Source organism: Callospermophilus lateralis, chromosome 15, assembly GCF_048772815.1.
Source record: "Callospermophilus lateralis isolate mCalLat2 chromosome 15, mCalLat2.hap1, whole genome shotgun sequence".
NCBI lineage: Eukaryota > Metazoa > Chordata > Mammalia > Rodentia > Sciuridae > Callospermophilus > Callospermophilus lateralis.
In genome coordinates, this window is record NC_135319.1 from 21,843,750 (window position 1) to 21,866,271 (window position 22,522).

The 22,522-nt window shown below is 43.8% G+C and overlaps 1 long non-coding RNA gene across 1 annotated transcript; it reads left to right on the plus strand.

Annotated features, from left to right (window-relative positions):
• Positions 1–7,254: 7,254 nt before the first annotated feature.
• On the plus strand, positions 7,255–12,290 carry LOC143381645 (uncharacterized). The gene is made up of 3 exons (XR_013088831.1): positions 7,255–7,319; positions 7,889–7,964; positions 12,160–12,290. It is a non-coding gene; the product is annotated as an uncharacterized LOC143381645 (long non-coding RNA).
• Positions 12,291–22,522: the final 10,232 nt, after the last annotated feature.

Here is a 22,522-nt window from a genome sequence, read left to right on the forward strand (position 1 = left end):
CCTCTTAATTCTTGTTCTGGGAAAAGATAAGGGCTTACAAGCACCTCCCTCCTTGTTTAAAAACCCCAACAGCTGTCAGGATTGTGCTCCATAAGTCCTAGGGGACCATACAAACTGCATCATCCTGTTTCTATTCACAGAGGTGTCATTTCCACACTGAGAGGATGAGGATCAGATGCATGGATCAGAATCACTCAAACAGAGGGATTTTGAGCAATATTTTGGGTTGCAATTGGGTTCAGGGTTTTATATCTGTTTTCCCAGACAGTGTGGCCACGCCTGAATTTCATTATGAAAATGCTCCTCCACAGCCTGATGCCTTTAAGTTTCACTACACCTGGTCAGGCATCCAGACAACCAGCTTGAAGTGCAGGTCACCGTCCCATAGATTTGGTTCCCATCAGGCATTTACAGAGATACAAGCAACAAGAATGAAGTTGTTTGGATGCCACCAGCAAATCACCTTGAGAGTCTTCTCAACTGTGTTTTCATCTTACTAGGTGAAAACTAATAAGTAATTTAAAAATTAGGATCTCAAATCTAAAAAAAAAAAAAAAAAAATTCTAAGGCTCCAGGAAAATAATTGCCTAGCCTAAGAAGAGGCTCTCATTTCAATAGGAACCATAGTTATAAGAACTTCATCCCTACAAGGAAAAATACTTTGGGAATTTATTTTGGGGAAGGCAGTCACCTTCAGTCTGAAAGGCAATATTGGCAGGGCTATCTATAGAGGTAGACACTTAAGGACAGCTGTTTGGAGATCAATGTCAGCTTTCCAGTCTTCTTTGCCCTTGTGGATGCAAAAGAGGAGCAGGGCTCTGGCAGATTTCAGCATCCACTCACATCAGGTAATAGGAATGCTTTGGACTCCTGATCCCAGCAAGTCAGCCCTCACTTGCTCACAGCAAAACATCCATGTTCCTAAATCCAGGTAATGCCCCAGAGGCAAAAAAAAATCCTCTTTCAGTTTGTCCCAGAGGGTGTGGGGGGGGGCATTTATGCCTGCTTCCTACCTACCTCCCTTATTCCATTTTCCTTCCCCCCGCCTCCTTCTTGCCATCCTGCCTTCCTGCCAGACTTCCTCTCTTCCTCTTGTCCTCCCTCTCTCCTTTTTACAAACCAACACTGTGCCAGGCACTTCCATAGAAGAGACTATAATAAGATGAGATCTCTGCATTTGGGGAGCTAAAGACCATTACCATCCCATGTGTTCAGTAATTGACAAGGTTGCTCTGAAGACCTCCTTTAGAAGGTGGTATCAAGTCAAGAAACATAAAGTGGTACATCTGTTCATGAAGAAATCAGAATTTCCCCAGCTTCAATTTGCCTGTCAAAGAAGACACCAATTAAGTACTAATAGATTATCTTACCATATCAAAGTATATTGAGTTGGCTAGTTATTCATTAACATTTCTAATCAGCACAAGAGCTGAACCAGTGTAGACTCACAGTATAGATGTTTATTAATATGTACCTCTGCTTCTGAAATGGTGTTTCACTCATTTTGTGTCCCAGGAAAACCCCTACTTGTTGGTGGTGATAAATGGGAACACGTGTTTATGGAAACTGTAGATGTTGCCTAAATATTCTGTTTAGTGCCCTGGACACTTTCTATTACTTAGGGGCCCTTCAAAGTGTCTCTTAGGAGGAGACATAAGTGTGGAGTACCTCAAGGGAAACATCAAATATCCTACTCGGACTGTTCAGATAGAAACGATCTCACACTATGGCGTGGGTGCCACATGTCAGCCCTGAGCCAGGAGCACTGAGCCTAGTTTCAGTCCTCACAACAAACCCACCAGAGGTGCCCTCATCGGCCTCATTTTATGGTAACAGAAACCAAGTCACTGGGACTGAATGTAACTGCCCATACAATCACAAACAGAGGGGCCACACCAGGGGCTCAAGCCTCTTTCACTTCTAGATAGATGCTCCTAACCCCTAGCCTGTGCTTCTTTAAGTATGGTCCCTAAATCAGTCACCCGTACCTCACTGGGAAGCTGGGTAAGACCCCAGAATCTCAATCTGCATCTTCCAAGGTCAGCTAGGTGATTGTTCCATCCACATAATGAACTTAGAGAAGTGCTTCTGGCCACTCAGCATGGATAGAAAACTTCAGGGGGGTGCATGGAATGGCTTCATGGCTGTACAGTATTGTCACTTACATGGGAAGGAAGGCTTACCTCCCTGAGTGGAAGAGTTGCAGGGAGATCAGTTTATACTATGCATGAGGAAGCCAGTGCTAATGACCAGGAGTATAGCACCTGACATGAGGAGCTAGGGGTGCTGAGCTTCCCATGATTAGAGATGCGCCATGGAAGCTGATGATCCTTTTGCTAAGACACACATAGATATAGATATCATAAGTGACAAAACCGTGGCTTTGACCCAGGTCATGACCCAGGTTATGTGTTGGGTTTCCAGTAAGCCAATGGCAAGGATCCAAAAATCTAAGTGGGAGCTGACCATGTGCACATAATTGAAGAATCATTTGCATAGAAGAGGAACTCTAACTAGGGAGAACAGGCATCATGGTGGCGCATACCTGTACTCCCAGCTACTCAGGAGGCTGAGGCAGGAGGATCACAAGTTCAAAGCCAGCCTGGGCAATTTAGTGAGAGCCTATCTCAAAATAAAATTAAAAGGGCTGGGGTTATAGTTCAGTAGTTAAGCACCTGCCTAGCATGTGTGAGGCCCTGGGTTCAATTCCCAGTACACCAAAAAAAAAAAAAAAAAAAAAAGAACAAGAGAACCTCTGTGGCAAAACCTGAATTCTATATAGGTAGAAAATATTTCAACTTGGCACCATAAAATTGGATATACTTGTTTGTGTGGGTCTTCTGCATCATTCATATATGAAGTCAAAGCTGAATAAAGAGAACTCTGGGCCATATCACCAGAGTTTGTCACCATGAAGTTCAGCCTAGGCTTCCTCAATGTCACCTCTACAGAGCCATCTGAGCAGAAGGCTCCTCCCTTCCACCTGGTGTCTGGCCAAGTCCTCCCTCACCTGTCCATTCCCAATCAAGATGTCCAATCCTATCTGGGCTATAGAATCGTCAAGGCACTTGTTGAAAAACAGTTCCAAGCCCCACTTCCAATTCACTCCTCAGATTCTCCAGGAGTTGGGCAAAGGTCACTGTAGATACAAAAGCTCCCAGAGATTCTAGTGCATGCAGATTCATAAATGCCACTCCAGAACACAGTCCCAAACCTGGCCCCAACATACAAACAAGGTGCTACCATATCTAGAGGTCTGCCCAGCTTGCCTGGGGCAAGGAGAACTCAGAGGCACTAGCATCTCCACATCTTTGATTACCAAAACTGAAAGTGTCAGAAAGTTCAGTAAAGGGTTAATCCAATGGTTGGCTTCTAGCAGATTCCCACTAATGTTGCCATAGTAGAGGTGTCATAGCTTGTCTCCCTTGCAACTAAGGCCTATCGTGCCTCCCATGTCAGGAGTGAGCCACTGTATGGAGCTTCCCATCTATCCTGACCTCCTCAGTAACCACACCTACACCGTTCGTCCAGTATGCTACTTTCCCACAAGGTAAGTGCCTTCCAATTGAAAACTTTTGACCATGTTCAACATCACTAGTCATTAGGAAAATGTAAACCAAAACCACAGAGAGATACCACCTCATATCCACTAGGGTGGCTACTATAAAAACAACAACAGGAAAAGATGGAAAATAACAAGTGTTGATGATGGTACAGAGGAACCGGAATCCTTGTGTGCTGTTGGTGGGAATGTAAAATGGTGCAACTCCTATGGAAAAAAAAAATTTGTTAATTCCTCACAAAATTAAGCATAGAATTACCATGTGATCCAGCAATTCCATTTCTGGAGTATGTATAAAAAAGGGAAAGCAGACACTCAATTAGATGTTTGTCCATCCACGTTCATAGCATTATTCACAGTATCCAAAAGGTGGAAACAACCCAAGCATCCATCAGTGGATGAACAGATACACAAAACAGGGCACATTCATACACCATAATATTAATCAGCCTTAAAAAAAAAGGAAATTCTGACATATGTTACAATATGGATGAATCTTGAATATATTATGTTCAGTGAAATAAACCACTCGCAAAATAACATATACTGTATGGTTTTACTTATTAAGAGAAATATCTCAGTTATATTCATAGACAAAGAAAGTGGTTGCCAGGAGCTGAGGGGCCAGGGGAGATGGGGAGCTCTTTTTTAATATGTACAGAGTTAAGTTGGAGAAAAATTTTAAAAGCCTGGGGATGGATGGTGACGAATGTATTTAACATCATTTAATGAACATTTGAATATGGTTAAAATAGTAAATTTTAGGTTATGCATATTTATCACAATCCTAAGCAAACAAAACATAACAAAAAGCCTTTTACCCAGTACAATACACTCCGTTTACCCACTGAAATATCCAAGAGCAGGCTGGAGCCTCAAGGAGATGCCCTCCCCACTCCTGGCACTTCTGCTCCACCTTGTCCTGCAGAAGAAAGAGCAAGGGGAGTGAGGGGCAGGATTCAGGATTCTGAGCAAGAGAGCCTGCTCAGTGCTCCCCTGGTCACTGCACAGAGGGTGGTGGAGGGAGAAGCAGCTCCAGGGCCTGCCCCGAATCCTGGGCTTCCTCCCATGCCCAGTTCAGTGACTACTCTGCATCGTGGTCCAAGCTGCCTCCTGAGTTGCCTCCCCACTGCTCCGGTCTCTTGCCCCCAAATCAATCTCCCTTACAAACCATTCCCCACAGGGTAGCCCAGGGTCCTGACTAAAGCACCACCCTCATCCAGAAAGTTCCTGATCACCTCAGAAAAGAGCTGGGCTCCAGAGTGCAGAGTGCAAGGTGGTCATGTGCTGGATCTCTGCTTTCTGGCCTCATTGCCTGCCTGTCTCTGCAGCTCCCTGAGACCCCAAGCTTCTCTAGGTGGACCACACCTTCTGCACATGTTCCTCTTATGTCCACGCTGCTCTAATGTCTCCATCTGAAGATGGCAAAACACCATGCCACTCCACTGGTCCCCAGGAACACACAACCCTGAAGTCCCCAGCCACCATACTGGCAGTCCGCCATCCTAGGTCACCAACTACAAAGAAGCTCACACCAGCACAGTGGAAAGAAGGCCTGGAGAGGCCCTGAGACCATGTGGGGAGAAAGGGAGACATGCTCGGCCTCCCATCCAGCCCCAGCCATGGGCTGACAGAGTCCTTCTCAGATTCCTTACCCATAAAATTTATAAGAGATAATAAAGTGATTGTCATTGTTTTAATCCATTAGGTTTTGGAGGGTTTCATTACCCAACACAGATAGCCAGACCCTCTCTCCCAAGCTCCCTTCCCTCTCCACCCTCACCCTCTCCTTGCCAGCCTTCTCATGTCTACTTCCTGTGGGTCCTGAGCGTTCAACCTTTTCCTGTCTACTTCCTAGGGGTTCTAACCACACCCTTTTCTCATCTACTTCCTGTTGGTCCTAGCCTTGTCTGATTCCTATAGGTCCTAACTTTACAACCTTCTCCTGCCTATTTCCTATGGGTCCCAATCCTACCATCTCCTCTCACTACCTCCTGTGTATTAGTGCCCCATTTTAGACACCGTGTCCTCCAGAAGACTACCTCTGATGCCCTATCTCCTGGCCCTACCTGACGCACTGAGTCTGCCAGCACTGAGCACCATCGTTGCACATACTGTGATTAATTGCCTTATTATCCATTTGTTCCTCTTACCCACTCAATGGTCACTTTTGAAGAAAGGAATCATGCTGGTCCAAATTATTGCTGCATCCCCCAGTGGCTAAGAGTGCCAGGTATGCATTGGGCCATCCGTAAATATCATTATATTCAGTGGAATTTTTATTTTAAACTGTTAAGTTGAAGCCAATAAAAAGAATCTTTTTGATACAGCAAGCATTGCTATTTTTATTATTTTCTGAATTTTCCCAACTGGTTGTGGGACACCATGTAGATAAGCCCCAATCCCAACCCCAAAGCAGAGTGGCTACTCTGCTCCCCTAACCCTCTGTAGTGGGCAGCTGAGCAGGCCACACCCCACAGATGGAGTGTCAGGGACCCAAGGCCCAAGAACAGATGTCCCACAATGTAACCCCTAAGTAAGTACTCACATTTCACTAATGTTCTTTGATGAGAGACTCCACACCTGCCAACAAAAGGAAGCCAAAAGGCTGGTCCAGTCCTCATAACAACGTCCAAAACCCACGTTAGAACCAAATTATTGTTTGACTTTGTGATGGTGGAATGATGAGGACATTAGGCAAATTGTATTACATGCAAGTGGGTGAATGTGCCTGAATTCTATGTTTTTTACCAAGGGAGAGCTCGGCACCAGACGACAGTCTTCTGAAGTATTTCATCATGTTTGGTTGCCAAGTCAGAAGGCCAGGGTTTTAACTTTAAAGCAGATGGGTTTTAACTTTTAAGTCACCTAAGGAAAATCAAGAGTGCTATCCTTCAGGATCAGGAAGATTTATTAGTTATTTGGTCTCTCTTCCCATTTTCCCTCAAATCAATCCAACGAATCCGTCTAATTTTAGTTCCATAGATAGAGAAATAAAAACGATCACAGAAATGAATGGTTTTAAAAGACACATAGTACCCATATGTCCAGGTTTGGATTTGTAGTACAGTTTGAACACTATCAAGCACACAGGAGCTTTAGAAAACCCTAGAGCACCCAGGGGAGGCTCAACATCTTCATAATCCAGCCCATTTCTCTGTGAGTTTTTGAAACTGGTGTCTCTTGAGACTTCCTAGCAAGTCAGATCAGCCACTAAAGAATTTTTTTTTAATTGTTTTTGAATTGTTTTGAAACTTTTTGAATTGTTTTAAAACTTTTTGAACTTTTAAACTTTTTTAAAGTTCTGACATCTTCTTTTTTGAGTCTCCAGAAACTTGAAGCCAATCGACCTGGCTAAGTTCCTTTGCTAAAGGAACCCTGACCATATTGTCTCCCTATTATCTTCTCTGACAGCCCTGATGTTATAATGTGAGGTGTCCCCCAAAAGCTCCCGTATGAGACCGTGCAAGAAAGTTCAGAGGAGAAATGAAGTTTGTGAGAGTTTTAACTCAATCAGTGATTTAATCTCATGATAAGGATTAACTGAATAGTAACTGAAGTGGTAGGGTGTAGCTGGAGAACGTGGGAATTGGGGTGTGGCTCTGAGTATATATCTGTATCTGTTGAGTGGAGTCTCTCTCTGATTTCTGATCACTGATGTGAGCTGCTTTCCTCTGCCACACTCTTCTGCCATGATGTTCTGCCTCACCTTGAGCCCCAAGAAATGAAATCGGCATGGACTAAGACCTCTGAAACCGTGAGTCCTCACATAAACTTTTCCTCCCCATATAATTGTGCTAATTGGGTTTATTAGTCACAGCATCGAAATAGCTAACTAAAACACCTGGGAAAGGGACGGGATGGAGTGGGAGAAGGGCCATCAGAAGCCAAGAGGAAGAAACAAATTTCCAAAATGTCCATGTTATATTTGAATTTAATCTGAATCCTCTAGGCTGTTGGCAGAATATGCTGAGGGTAAGAGTTTTTCTAAGCAAACCTAAGTCCTATGCTGATGGCCCTCAAAAAGATTTTCCAGGTGCAGTCAAACTCTCAGTGTGATACCTCTCTTTTGGCCACTGAGACTCCAAAAAGCCACATAAGATAAGGCCCTCCAAAGTGACAGCAGTAAGCACATCTGACTATTCCATTCTGATTTAAACCAAGGGCCTTTTGGACATTCAATGGAAACTTGGTATCAAAAAGAATCTTCTTAGGAATAATTTTATTATACTCCATGAATAACTCTTAATTGAATCTACTAATCATTTAAACAAGTGAATCACACATTGAGAAAGCATACCTCTCTACCATCCCTCTTACCTACAGGATTTCTGCAAGAAACAAGTTTCTAGACATTGGACAACAGGTGGTTGGAGATCCCAAAGACAAGAACAACAAACAGGTGAGCCCCGTGAATTTTCTGGCTTATTGTCTGGAGGCAATTTCCAGATTACCACGCAGGGAAGGGGACCCAAACAGACCCTGTAAATCTGGGTTTGTGGCCACAGAGATCAGATTGTAGAGAGGCCAAAAAAGCCAGAATTTCCAAGGTTAAATATTGGGGAGAAATGAATTTCACAGAAAGAAAGCTCTGGAAATGTGCAAAGGGGTCCCCTCAAGTCTTCGGCTGAGCAGTTGTGTATATGTGTGAGGGGAAACTGCCAGTGCCCAGGAAAAGAACCACCAGAAATGCATAAGCAGAACAATCCCCAAAGCTCACGCACAGATCAAATAGTTCACGATCCACTCATCAGAGTGGAAACACCTACCAAGACACAGGCACTGGGTAGAATCTTCAGAAGGTTATCATCTTAGTGAGGGGCTAAATAAATCTCAGAATAAAGACGCACTGGATTTATCCTTAAAAAGGTTGAAAACTATCTTCTAAAGCTGCGAAGTCCTATATGAGAAACACAAAACTTGGTCCCTCAGTTGCACTGGCCCTATAGAAAGTTCTCAGGAGCCATGTGTGAGTAGCGACCACTTTAGCCAACACAGATTATAGACCATTTCATTATAAAGTAAGTTCTAAAGGATCCAACTGGTTTCACACAACTTAGGTTTTTGCAGGACAAGATATAACTCCTTTTAAATGAATATAACACAATCATCATTCAATAGAAATTGATACTTAAATGAAAGAGCAGGCAAGGACATCTAAAAGCTAGTCTAAATATTTTCTGTATATTATAGGATGTGAAGGAAAACATGGCATATGAGAAAAGAAAAATAAAATATAAAAAAAAAATCCAAATATAGATTCTAAGGATAAAAAATATAATATCTGAAATGAAAAATACCCTGGATGAGATTAACAACTGATTAGACATCTAGAAAAATATCAGTGAATTAGAAGATCTAGTAATAGAAACTATTTTAAATGAGACTCACAGGGGAGAAAAAGTTAACCGCATCAGTGACCTGTGACACAAATCAAGAATTAAATATGCATTTAACTGGAATCAAAAAGAGAGGGCAGAAAAAGGGATTAAAGAAATAATACCTGTGTTTTTTCCCAAATTTGATAATAAACATAAACCCAACAATCCAAAAAGTTCAACAAATCCCAGGCAAAATAAGTCTAAATAAAATCATGCCAGCCAATAATAAAAGGAGAATTTTTTAAACAGCCGAGAACATAGACATATAACAGTACATTTAGGACATCAAAGATAAGACTTACAATATATGTATGACTATATCACAATGAATTCCTCATTTATTTATAATGTAATGCACCAATTTAAAATAATTAAATAAATAAATGGATGTCAAATAGAGGAGAAAAGGGGAATCGGGGCAGGGAGGAGCACAGGGAGAGAGGAAGTACTGGGGATTGAAAAGAAGCAAATTACATTATGGGTACAAAGGAGACTGAGGAAGGGATCACACTTAATTTTAATTAAATGCGACTTAATTTTATTTCCCTTTTTTGAGCAGCTAATACACAGATATGCTCACATTGAGCTTTGCCATTATGAGTTATATGGTTTGCTATTCATGTGTTATACATTGTTAAACATTTTTATCAACTGTAGTGAAATAGTATTTCATGCTCATCAGTTTGGTAAAACATCTAGATATCTAGATGGTTATTGTCTTAGCCTTCTGTTGCTATAATAGAATACCTGAGAATGGATAATTATACAGAACAAAGGTTTACTCTGCTTAAAGTTTTGGAGACTGGGAGGTTCGAGGTGGAGGGACCATGTCTGCTGAGGGCCTTCTTGCTGGTAGAAACTCTTTGCAGAAGCATCACATGATGAGAGGGTGCAAGCCAGAGTCAGAGCCAACCTGGCTTTTTTAACAGATCCACTCTTGAAATAACCCACGAACCCACTGATCCATTAATCTATGAATAGTTTAATTCATTCACTAAGGCAGAGTCTTCAGAAGTCCCACCTGGTCCCATCTCTTAATACCTCATAATGAAGATTAAATTTCAACTTGGGTTTTGGTAGGGACATTTAAGCCACAGTAAGTAGATAGATGATATATTAAATGACTGATAGATGATAGATAGCAGGTGTGTAAGTTTGGACCTAGATACAGATACATAACTGATAATGCCTTGTTTAAAGAACATGGAGGTAAAGGCAAAGCTATGACATTGCTTGTAGAGTTTTCAAACAGCAACAATTTGGAAATCAGCAGGGTGCTGTCCAGTGATACAGAACACACCTAATATTGGGCAAATATCTGAGTAAACCTCCTGTGGAGGGACAAAGGGACATTCACTGAATGGCTCCAGACCCTGAGCTCGTGTCCATCATAAGTGACTGATGTGCTCCCACCTAACTCCCAGAGAAACCTCCCAGCATATCCTCTCTCCACACATTCTTCACTGGTTGGGTCTCTCATGTGGACATTTTATAACAAATAAAATGAAATAAATATCCATAGAAATACTCTCAAATAAAACTTCAGGTTGGTTCAGAAGTTGCTGAAATTAAAGTAAAATAAAATAAAACTGTAAATAAATAGGGCAATGGAAATGTATAATATAGATTATCCTATGGATCCCTCCATGCCCTCAAAGAATTGGTTTTGGGATCCCTGCAGATGCCGCAAGCCATAGGTGCTCTTCCTATAAAATGGCACAACATTTGTATATAACGTACACCTCTTCTCCTGTGACATCTCTAGGTGACACAATGCAATGTAAGTGTGTACATAGCACTATACATACTCTATTGTAATGGGCATAGTGATAAGGAAAAGAGTCTGTGCATGTTCAGTAAAGAAACAATTTTTTAAATATTTTCAATCTGCAGTTGCTATATATAGCAAGAAGTATGAGTAAACTTACTCATAAAACACAGATGACTCTTACCGGTTTAATGTTCACAGGAATAAACTTAAGTTTCAGAAGAATGAAATATAAAAATAAAGAAAACAGAGGTGGATATAATTAATATCAGTCAAAATGGTTTATAGAACAAGAAATAAATTGGGCCATTTTAGAATGATAAAGAGGCCAATTAATGAAGAAGGCATAATTCTAAATGTGTGTGTATCTAAAAGCAGAGTTCTAAAGTGTGTGAAGCAAATCAAAGTTATAATGAAATAATGTTACCTGCTCATCAGATTGGAAAAATCATAAATTCTGACAATCCCAAGTGTTGACAAGGATAGAAAATAATAAGAAATTTAGGACACCACCTGTCAGAATATTAATTGTATTAGTTATCTATTGATAAATAAATGGTACCAAAAACATAGCACCTTAAAATTTAAAAACCTTTTCTCATAATATCATGGGTCAGAAATTCAGGAATGGCTTTGCTGTTATATTCTGTTTTAAAATCTTGATTCAAAATGTTGGTTGGAGTTGAATTTATCTGGCCTTCCTTAGAAGGTAAAGTCCCTGCCATCACCAGAAAGACCTGAAATCAAAGCAGTCCAGGATAGCAAACCACTACCTATCAACAAATACACAAAGGCCTTCATGGGAATTACTAAAGACAGACCCCACTTATGAGAGAGCCCTGACCTAGAATCAGGTTGTCTGGGTTCACATACCCTTGGACCACTACATACTAAGTGACTAAACAGGTCACTGTGACCCTCAGTATCTTCATCAATAAAATCCCAGCCTCACAGAATGGTGTTGAAGATTAAGTGAGTTAGTACCCCTGTGTCTGGTGCCTACTAAGTGCCCATAAACATCAGGCAGTCACCATCACTCTCTGGTTCCCTTGGCCACAGCCCCTCACTGCTCAGCGTATGCCCCTTGATCCCAAAACAGCCTACTGTCATCTCTGGGCACTTGGCAGGAGGGCTGGGCCACCACGGCCAGCATTCCTAATCCTGGAGGCCATGGAGGTCACTGCTGGCTGTGCTTCCTCCCACCAAACAGGTCTAAAATTGCTACAAGGGAGAAATATCCAGAAGCTTGGGGTCACAAGGCACCAGGCGACAGCTCTGGATCTGCTGTGACAGCAGTCAGACTTGTCACATGCAGGGAAGGCCCATGTATAAAAAGGATAGTCCTAGAGGGGACGAGGGGGGGACTGGCGGGGAATTGGATTCAGATGACAAAGCAATGCAGCTTAATTGGAAAAAAGTTATTCAGCCTTTCTTGCTTCAACTCTCAGAACAGAAGCCAAAGAAGCCAGCATGAGCTTTGCCCCTGAGGCGCCCCCAGAAAGCACCCCGGGGCTGGCCAGAGTCTGCCTCTCTCAGAGAGTGTTTCCCACGACTGCACCAGGAGGTGTTTTTCCAAGGACTGAGCCCCGAGCACTGGATGCTGACCCAGAAGCTGGGCTTTGTGCTGGCCAGCCCTGGATGGCAGTGCCTGGTGTGAGAAAGGCCCAGGATCCTGGAGATACTGAGGTGGGAGCTTCAGACCAGGTCTCACCATGGCCCACAAGCACCCTCCACCCCACACCTGAGGCCAGAGTAGATGCTCAGTAAATAGAGGTAGACAGCAAGAAAGAGGGAAGTGAAAACTGTCAGAATCAAAACGAAGTCATTTGTGTCAACCTAGCAAAATAAAGCTAGGCGGTCATGAAAAAATGCCCCTCATAGATGATTTACCGGGTAACAAGAATTATCACAAGAGACTCTGCCAGAACCACAACCTTGTACAAAAAAGTACTTCTGCAAGGACATCTGCCCCTCTGTTGACTGTTCAGCTGCCTGACCACGTTACATGCCATTAATGCTGGAGCCAAGATAATTGTTTCAAAACAATCCTGTGACCCTCCTCACTTTACCTTTGAAAACCGTTGTCTCCCTTTGCTTCCCCAAAATATGTCTGTGATCCATCATGGCCGGCATAGTCCAGGTTTTAACCTTTCACTCACTCACTCCGGAATAAAATCATTGTGTTTGGAGAGTCCCTCTGTCCTTATTATGTTGGACAAAGAAGGAGACGGGGAGGAAAGAAGGGAAGGGGAGGAGGAGGGAGGCAGAGAAGCAGGAGCATGGAATAGCATCAGATATACCTCCAGCCCCAAAGCGGAGTCCAAGACCCTTTGAAGCCCCTGATGAGACCAGGGGCTACTCGTAGGCCAGCAGGACACTTACCCAACAGGGTCCTGGGCTAGGTGGAAAGTCAGGATCTGAGCTGAGTGGGAAAGGGGAGGCTGGGGAGCTCCGTGGGGAACTGCCAGAGCAACAGAGGAATTGGAGCCTCTTCTCCTTGTCATTTGCTGCCTGAGGACATAGCAGAGGACAGGGTCCACAGTCTGTAGGCCTAGGATGAAGGAGAGTCCCCTGCTGACCCAGAACTCCCTGGAAAGTGTAGATCACCATGTCAGGCCACAGACCTGCAGGAGAGCCCTTCCTCCTAAGCTGGGGGCAGGGCCTTTCCCCCATGTCAATCATGGGGAAAGGGGTGGTTCTTCAACAGGAAGTGGGATCCTGAACGGAAGGGCCCTGAGACAAGGCCTGCTTGGCTCTCAGACCTCACTACCTAGGGCCTCAGTGGAGGACATGGACTGTCTCCAGTGGAAATAACTGAGATAGAATGCTAATGTGGAGGTTATGGAGCTGGGCAGAGGGAGGAGGGATGGAGCCACGGTGGTCCCCCAGCTGAAGAAGGTGCTGTACCCTGGCTCTGGGGACTCCCAGACATAGATCTCTTTGCAGTCCATTTTCCCGTAGGATGAATGTGGCAAATGGTATTTTCTAAAACGCTGAAAAGTATTTCCCATCCTGTATGCTCTTCTGAAAACTTTCCATCCTCCCATTAAGAGGAGGAATCCGACCCTTTTCTTGCCCCTGAGTACGCTTTTGTGACAGTCCACTTACGTAGCATAGAAGGAACCCTATGTGACCCGAGTCTGGGTTACAAAAGGCAATCAGCTTCCAGCCAGCTGTCTCTCTCTCTCTGAATCCCAGGGCTGCCAAGTAAGCTGAGGCCACCATGCTGTCAGGGAGCGCAGCTGGCTCTTTTGGGCAGAGCACATGGAGAAGCCCTGATACATGTGAGGAGAGAGATGCCTGGCCACCTCCAAGCTTCCCAGTCCTCGCCCTCCCAACTCCAGCCACTACCTCAGGGAAATGATGTAAAAAATCTAGAACCAGAGCCACCTAGCTAGTCATTTCTGACTCACAGACCCATGATTAACACTGGACATTGGTATTGTCTTAAGCCACTAATGCTGAGGTAATCTGTCACTCAGCAATAGATAACTAAAGATATTCCAGCAGTCTCCACTAGGTTCCACTGTGCTATCAGGAGCAAGGAAATAATGGAGTGTCTGTGCTAATGTTAAAGGAGAAGCATCCCCCATCCCTTAGGGCCAGTGTGGAGGAGGCTGCTGGTTAGTAAAAGAGCAACTGAGGGTAGGAATTAAGTCTATCACCTCTGACAAGCCAGGCCTCATTGCCTCAAAGGGTTAGCTCCCGTTTTTAGGGGACTGATAATCCCCTTACAGGTAAGTGATTATTGTTTTCATTGTGCTGAAGAAAAACCTGAGGTTCAGGTCATTGACTCATACAGAATGGAACTGGAATCCCAACCCAAGGTGGTTCATCTGCAAAGCATGAGCTACATCACAGCCCTGTAACTCCTCGAGGCAGAGCCCAGCCACACTGTGCAGACTGCACCAGTACAGGAGCAAATGGGGTGGGGTTCTGAATGGAGCAACTTGAGAATGACTCTGGAGCTAGGCTTAGCAAGGTCATTGTCCTGCACAGAGGGCTGGGCCACTTCTGCCCAGTAATCTCTATTACCCTCACAAGTAGGCACAATGACATCCATCCATGGAGACATCCTCCTCCCCACAACTAACCTGCCTCACCCCTGCAGAAGTTCACACACTGCCCACTGCCCCCATAAAAACACCTTTATCATCAGATGGAGAACAGGGGCATTAGGGAAGATACCCTATGTCTAGGCAGGTTAGAGTGAAGGTGAGAATTTCATACCCCAGACCCCAGCCTTGGGTCCTGCAGGCTTCAGGTGATTCTAGAGGCCTAACTGTCATAGAGGGCCACTGCAACTGAAGGGCAGATTCACCTAACGTTAGAAAACTCCATTCCTGGGTCATGAGTTGGACAGGCAGCAATAGTGAGCCCAGCAATGGGGAATTTTAGACTGTGTGGTGACACAAGCAAATTACTCTTCTCCAAACCTGTTACAGAAACATCTTGCAGCTGTAAAAGACACCTGAGAATTTACTATTAGGAGATGGTGCTGGGGAGAGGCAGGGAGGGTAACTCAGAGGTTATCAAGAGTCTAAGTCCCTGTGTTAGACAATTTTTCATAACTGTAACAAATACCTGAGAAAATCAACTTGGGAAGAGCAAAGATTTATCCTGGCTCATGGTTTCAGGTTTCGGTCCACAGGTGGCTTGCTCCATTGCTGTTAGGCCTGTGGTGAGGGAGAGCATCATGGCAGAGAGGTCATGGTGTGGAGCTACTCACCTAATGACATTCAGGAAGCAGAAAGCCAGAGAGCAAGAGGCTGAAGTCTAGATGTAGTCCTCAAGAGCATCTCCCTCTACGATCCACACCCTTCAGCTAGACCCCACCTCCTAGTTTCCACCACCTAAAGAATCCACCGCGTCCCAAGAGTCCATTCAGCTATGACTCCATCAAGAGATTAAAGCATTGATAAGGTTAGCGCCCTCGTGATACATCACTTCCCAAAACCCCACCTCTGGACATTGCTGCACTGGGGACCAAGCCTTCAACACATGAGCCTTTGGGGGACATTTCAGATCCAAGTCCTAACAGTCCCCTAAATGGGAGCAAGGGGAGTAAAGCACAGAGCTGCTCAGGAGCTCCCTGCCTCCTGAGGCCTCCTGAGGGGTACTTGGGCCTAGCCAGGAGAGCAGAGCCTGAGGGGTATTTGGGCCTAGCCAGGAGGACAGGCTGATGCTTGGCATAGGCAGCCCAAGACTTTGGAGTCATTGGAGGGCCTGGAGCTGCTTGGTAAGGGAGGCCAGTAAGGGGCCAGTCTCTATCCCTGCAAACCTCCTCATTCCAAAATCATCCCACTGAGTAAACAGAGATGAATCTTCCCCATAAAGAGGGACTCCAACTGATGCCATTACTAATTGCTGGCAATAAAACTGCTAAATAAAGAACAGAGACGGAATGATGAATCTACGGGAGGCATGCCCGACAGAACAATTAGACTTGAGAGATGAACTTGCATTCAGACATCACCATCAAGCATGTATTATTAATAAAAGAGACATTGAGCTCAGTAATGAAAGGAAGGGAACCCCAGCCCCCCACCCCCACCCCAGTAAGGTCCTCCACGGCTTCTACCTGATGGAGCTCTGATAAGAAGTTACATGACAGCACCCCACCAAGGGGAAGCACCAGGCTCCCTACCCCATGCCTGGAGTCACAGACAGGACCTTGATGATTCCAGCTGCCAACTCACACCCAGGTCCAGCTTCTCTTTTCCAAGTCTTAATGGCAGTGTCCCCCCCCACACACACACACAGATGCTGCATAACAAATTATCCTAAAACTTAGCAGCTTAAAACAACTAACATTGATTATCTCAGAGTGGCTGTGGGTCTGGAGCTAGGCATGACTTGGCTGGGTGCCTCTGGCTTGTGAGGTCTCATAAGGTTACCGTGAAATTCTTGTCCCAAGCTAACCTGAAGACTACTAGGAAGCGGAGCCCTTCCAAGCTCAGGCAGGTGGGCCTCTGTTCCTCTGGGGCTGTGGGACCATGTCCCCCACTCAGTTCTTATCTCATAACATGGCTGCTGGCTTCCCCACTCAGGGAGCTGTCCAAGAAAGGGCAAGAACAAGCACCCAAGATGGAAGCTGCCATCTTTTCCTAGTCTAATTTGAGAAGCAACACCCCATAACTTTTGAGTTACAAGTCGACGGTCAAGGGGAGGGGATTACTGAGGAGTGGAGAATCATTGGATCATTTTAGGAGTTGTTGCCACACCCACTCTCTGGGAGCTACCTGCCTGGTGAGGCCTCCTGAGGGCGATAAGGCAGAGCAGAGCCTGAGGGGTATTGGGGCCTAGCCAGGAGGGCAGTGCATGCTGCCCTGTGACCCTGTGACAAGTTGAGGCTGACAGGCAGGTAGAGCTGCCCACTGAGAGTGAGTCACAGAGTCAAAGAAGGTGAAGGGAGGGTGCAGGGGAGGAAGGCAAGAGAAGATAGGAAGGAAGGAGATGAAGAGAAAGAAAGAGGAGGAGGGAGAAAGGGAAGGAAAGAAGGAGGGAGGGAGGAAGAAAATTTAGAGAAAGAGGGAGGCAAGAAGGCTGAGGGAAAGAAGAAGCGGGAAGGGAGAGAGGAAGGAGGGAGAGAAGGAAGGAGTCTCATCCTAGGTGTTAGTATTACGTTATTACAATGAAATACCAGACACAGGCTTCTTATAAAGTAAAAAGAAGTTTATTTTGGCTCATGGTTCTGAAAGTTCAAGTCCAAGATCCAGCAGCCCCTTTGCCTTGGGTCTCTGGCAAGGTCAGCACACCATGGCAGGAGCAGGCGTCAGAGCAAGAGGCTCATTATGAGCCAGGAAGCAGAGAAAGCCTAAGAGTCTGGGTCCCACTGTCCCCTTCAAAAACACACCCTCAGTGACCTCGGGGCCTCCCACTAGGCCCCAACTCAGCACCTCCCCAGAGCACTGTCCTAGGGACCAAGCCTTAACGTTCAGACCTTTGGTGGACCCAGCTCAGACCATAGCACCCTGGCACCCCACTGGGCCCTGTAGGGGAGTGTTACTGCGTAGCTGCCCCGTGGCAGGGTCATGCATCACCAGCACTATCTGGCCACTGCTCATGGTGAGCCTAGGACCACAGTGTAATTGGTACTTTTAGGACCACAATGTAATTGGTACTTTTTCTTTATATCAACTCACTTTTTCATTCAAATAAAATATTCTAAAAGGAAGCTTCATCTCAAAGGTCTACTGTGCAGTTATTTATTTCTTAATACATGCTGCTGTTAATACCTCCCCACATAACAGCAATGCTGCTGCACCAGCGTTCTAGGTGTTTCCAGTGGACCGGTGCAATGTGGCCCACACTCAGGAAGCCCTGCTCCAACTGGGACCAAGCACAGACCCAGTCTTATCACAGAGAGGGGCATGATCCTTGCAGCAGCCCTTAGAGATAGGAATTGGGATCTCCAGCTCCCCACACCAGCAGGAGCATCAAGCCATCTGTGTTGGAGTGGGCAGGACTGAGGGGCCCCTCTGCTTGGAAGCCCTGGGGAAGCTGTGGCATCCACTCTGACCTGAACTACAGACAGGATGCCTCTCTACAGCCAAGGGGTGGGGGGTCATAGCAGCCTCATGTGCACGAAGATTGTTCCTCTACTGTGAAACACCAGTGCCAGGAAAGCAAGGAGCCAGGGCTTGGGTGTCCCAAGTCCCAGGTAAGATTCTGGCTCCAACAATTAATGTCATCTGACTCAATACATCACTTAAAGTGAAAGACTTAAGTGAGCATCACTTAATTTTTTTTTTTTTTTTTTTTTTTTTTGGTACTGGGGATTGAACCCAGAGGCATATTGCCACTGTGTTATATCCCCAGATCTTTTTATTTTTTTTATTTTGAGATAGGGTCTCAATAAGTCACTGAGTTTGGCCTCAGACTTGCAATCTTCCTGCTTCAACCTCCCAATGCTTAATTTTTTTTACATGTAAAGTAGGACAGATACAATATCAGCTTCTATGATTAGAATATGCCCTCCAAAGTTTCTGTATTAGAAACTTAACTCTCAATGCTACAGTGTTGACACAGGGGGACTTTCAGAGGTGATGAGGGCTCTGCCTTTATCTTATGGATAGATGAATGTCCTTACAAGGAGTGGACTTGTAACAATGGACTTATTTATTTATTTATTTATTTATTTATTTATTTTTGGTGCCAGGAATTGAACTGAGGGGCACTCGACCACTGAGCCACATCCCCAGCCCATTTTGTACTGTATTTAGAGACAGGATCTCACTGAGTTGAATAGCACCTTGCCATTGCTGAGGCTGGCTTTGAACTCATGATCTTTCTGCCTCTGCCTCCCAAGCTGCTGGGATTATAGGTGCACACCACCACACCTGGCTAAATCGGCGTCTTATAAGATAAAGTCTTGCCTTCTCTTTTTCTTTCTTTCTCCTTCCCCTCCTCCTCCTCTTCTTCCTCTTCCTTTTCCTCCTCCTCCTCTTTCCTTCCTCCCCCACCATGTGATGTCTTCTGCCATCTAATGAAGTGCCAGTGTGGCCCAATGGATTTCCCAGTCTTCAGAACAATAATCAAATGAATTTCTGTTCTTTATATATTACTCAGTCTCAGGTATTTTGTTATAGCAGAACAAACAAATTAAGACATCAGACTTTAAAACTGATATAACCATCAGAAGTACTAGGTAAGAAGCACCTAGCAGAATGCTTGGCACATAGCATTCTGTCAGGTGCTTCTTATTGTATAATTTTTATTTTATAATCAAAAATAAAGTCGACCCATCAACAAAGAAGTATTGATATTCCAATGCTTCCTGCATCCTCTGCAGGGTATAATGCTCACACCCATAGCCTGGTTCACAAGGCCCCTCAGCATCTGGCCCCCGTCTGTGTTCCTGAGTCCTATTTCCTCACCCATATCCTCCAATCCCTGGCATTTTTGCTATTTTCACTTAGGACTACATTAACTCTTTATTTTCTTCTTTTTAAAATTTTTTATTATTTTTTATTTCTTAATTTTAATTGACACATAATGATTTCACATATTTATGGGTACCGTGTAACATTTCTATAATACCATGTATAAAGATCAGATCAGGGTCATTGACATATCCATCACCTCAAACAGTTATCATTTCTTTATGTGTGGATACAGGAAATCTTTTTTTAAAATTCAAATAGGTCAATTTAAATGTTTCTCTATATACACATTTATAGAGTGAATGTTAAAAGTTTACTACTGAAAATTAAAATAGCACATCCAAATTTCCTTTGATTGCAACACAAGTTTTTTTTTAAAAAAAAAAATCTGTTTACCCTAATTACTACATTCTAACCAAATTATCCAATATTCTCTTGACATTCCTTCCAGTTCTTGGGTTTCATCTCACAAATGCAGACTTCTAAAATACACAGGAAAATGTGAGACTTATTGACACTTCTTTGGGTGAAATCAGAAAGTTGAACTAAAGTATGTTGAAGTCATTTATATACATTAAAACTACACGGATTCCTTTTAATTTATTAGTATTAAGGTAGGAAGAGATGCAAGAAGAATAAAATATTATAGAACCCATTTCATAGGTTATTCAAAATTATTGTTATAGCCAGGCACGGTGGTACGGTGCATGCCTGTAATCCCAGCATCTCAGGAGGTTGAAGGAGGATCATGAGTTCAGAGCCAGCCTCAGCAAAAGTGAGGCACTAAGCAACTCAGTGAGACCCTGTCTCTAAATAAAATACAAAATAGGGCTGGGGACATGGCTTAATAGTCAAATTCCCCTGAGTTCAATACTCAATGCCCCCCACCAAAAAAAAAAAAAAAGCATTGGTATACAGTCTATCCTACCACAGGGTAGCTTTCTCAACCCTCTGCATAAAGTTACCAACAAAAGAGAATAGGATAAGATTTATGCCTAAATTTGATTGTGTCATATTCATTCCTATTCGAGCATTCTCAGAAGGATCCCATCCATGGAATGCACAATAACTGCAGGCACATTGGAATGGTACACTTCTTGGTTCACTCCAACTCCTTTATGGCCAATGTCTCTTAGTTATTCTCTTTCAAGCTAGAAAAACTCATTGCTTAGAAGATATCTCCGTTGACCATCTGTTCTTTCCATGAGGACAACCATGTCAAGAGGCCTTTCTCCCTCTGGGGGAAAGCATCCTCTGATCTCCTGTAAGATCTTTCTATTCTGCCCCATGGTTGGTGCAGACCTTCTGGTAGAGGAGAAGGGAACTTGGTACCAGAGTTGAGACTCAAGTTACAGAAGTCCTTAATTAACATTTCGGAGAAAACTGAATGCGAGCCCACTGAATCTTTTGGGAAGTTTTCTTCATAAGACATCAGAAGAGACTCTAGGGTCAAGGTTGGCTTGACCCTTTGCAAGGGGTCCATTGGCCACGTGCTGAACTCTCAAAAAGTTGTTCCAAAATAATCTGGAAAAAAAAATTATATAGCTTTGAAAGAGCCTAAAATCCCAAACTCCAAAAAAAAAAAATGGTAGTAAAACAAGCCTACCAGGATACAGGGACTCTTGACATAGATACAGAATTTCCGAACATTATATCTAAATCAACTTCTCAAGCCAAAGTAAAACTTTGGAACATCAGTCAATAAACATTTTAGACAAAAAAAAATCAGCACTTCAGTATTACATTTATCAATACAACAGTACTTGTGTTATATAAGACTAATGGAACTTACATTATCTTTTGAAAAAAAATAAATAAAGGTAGAAAGAGGGATGTTAAGTTCCTAACTAAAACTAAAGCAGAAAAAAAAATGAAAAAATCATTAGGTACAGCGCTACCATGAATCTCTGCTTTCACTCCATGTTCACGGGACAGCCTGGGCACTGGGTGTTCATCGTATGTGGAATGAACCAACTGAAAAGCACCGGTCAAATACTGGGGGGAAAGAGGAAGTTTCTAGAGACTAGGTGCATTGACAGAGGGAGGGGAGACGCAAGGATGGAGAATGAGCTTCAAAGGACATTATCGAAGCATATCCATATGCCCCATATGCCCTGAGAAGGAAAAGCTCCCCAAAATATTATTTAAGAGGAAAACAGAAAAGACCAAACAGCGTGCGTAGCTTGCTACCATCTGTTTGAGAGAGAGATATGACTACGTGTGCATCACAGAACCCTGTAGCAGTGAGTGGGCAACGAGAGAGAGAGAGAGAGAGAGAGAGAGAGAGAGAGAGACCAGAGGAGGGAAGGTCAACAATGTTTTTTCTTACCATGTGGGAAGGTTGTAGTACAAGGATCCAAGTGAGGAGAACATTGACGAGCCCATATGTTATGCTCATGTCTTGCCACAGATTCCTTTGCCAAGACAAGCTGGCTGGCATCCCATCGCCTCTTGATAAATTGTTTCAAAAAGTTAATAAGACATCTCCAAAGTCAATTTTGCATTATCCTTCTCATCTCTGGCAGAATCCCCATCAGCAAAGCTTTTTCCACATTGAAAATAATTTCCTCTAATAAGCACATGAAAAGATGCTTGGCATCACTAATCATTAGGGAAATACAAATCAAAGCCACAATGAGATACCGCCTCACACCCATTAGAACGGTCACTTAAAAAAACAAACAGAAACGTTGGTGAGGATGCAGAGAAATTGGAAATTGTGCACTATTGGAGAGAATGAAAAATGGTGTCGCCAATATGGAAAATGGTATAAAGATTCCTCAAAACAATAAAAATAGAACTGCCATATAGTCTAGTATTCCCACATCTGGGTATATATACCAAACAACTGAAGCAGAGACTTGAACAGGTATTTGCATACCCCTGCTCATATTAGCACTGTCCACAGTAGTCAAAAGATATAAGC